The following is an 887-nucleotide window of genomic DNA, read 5'->3' on the forward strand; positions in this document are numbered from 1 at the left end:
CGAGTCGTCTTCGACCCATAGCGACGCCACGGAACACGTCTTCCAGAACGCTCCACTTCCATCTGCAATCATTCTGGTAGTGGATCCATAGAATTTTCTTGGTAAAAATATGCAAGTGGTTTACCATGGCCTCCTTCCGCACAGTAAACTTGAATCTCTGCCCTCGACTTTCTCCCGCGCCACTGCTGCCCAGCACGGGTGAGTTTTGACTTGAAGCAGATGGCCTTCCACTCACTAGCCACTGCCCAAGCTAGGAATGGAATGCATACACCTCTGCTTGATTCTCCCTCCTGTAGTCAAGACTGGTAGAGGTCTGGAAACTCTCCAGGTGTGACCCTGTGAGGGGCATCACTGGAGTATACTGTATTAAGCGCTTGGAACAGTGTATCGGAAGCAAAACCCACTCGACCCTCCTCATCTTCCAAGCCCTCCTAGGAGCCTGCCTCTTCCAGGAATCCTTCCCTGATTAACCCCAGCATCAACCCAACTTCCACCCTGAGCACTGATGTATTTATACCTGTCCACGGTACTTTTGTATATGAATGATTAATTTCTGATTCATTCATTCATTCTTTCATTCAATCATATTTACTGAGTGCTTACTGTGTGCAGAGCACTGTACTAAGCGCTTGGGAGAGTACAACACAACAATAAACGGTGACATTCCCTTCCCACAATGAGCTTACAGTCTATAGGCGGGGAGACAGACAACAATACAAATAAATAAAATGACAGATATGTACATAAGTGCTGTGGGCCTGGGAGGGGGGAAGAGCAAATGGAGCAAGTCGGGGCAATACGGATTCATCTACTTCACCCCAAAATTTGAATTATTACCTGCTCTATGTTCTTTCTCCTGCTCCCACTATTTGCAAATCATTTGTGTC

At 46.9% G+C, this 887-nt stretch overlaps 1 non-coding gene across 1 annotated transcript; it reads right to left on the reverse strand.

Annotated features, from left to right (window-relative positions):
• Positions 1-208: 208 nt before the first annotated feature.
• Positions 209-346, reverse strand: LOC119948374. The gene has a single exon (XR_005456774.1). It is a non-coding gene; the product is annotated as a small nucleolar RNA SNORA7 (small nucleolar RNA).
• Between the last annotated feature and the right edge of the window lie 541 nt (positions 347-887).

This window comes from Tachyglossus aculeatus, chromosome X4 (assembly GCF_015852505.1).
Source record: "Tachyglossus aculeatus isolate mTacAcu1 chromosome X4, mTacAcu1.pri, whole genome shotgun sequence".
NCBI lineage: Eukaryota > Metazoa > Chordata > Mammalia > Monotremata > Tachyglossidae > Tachyglossus > Tachyglossus aculeatus.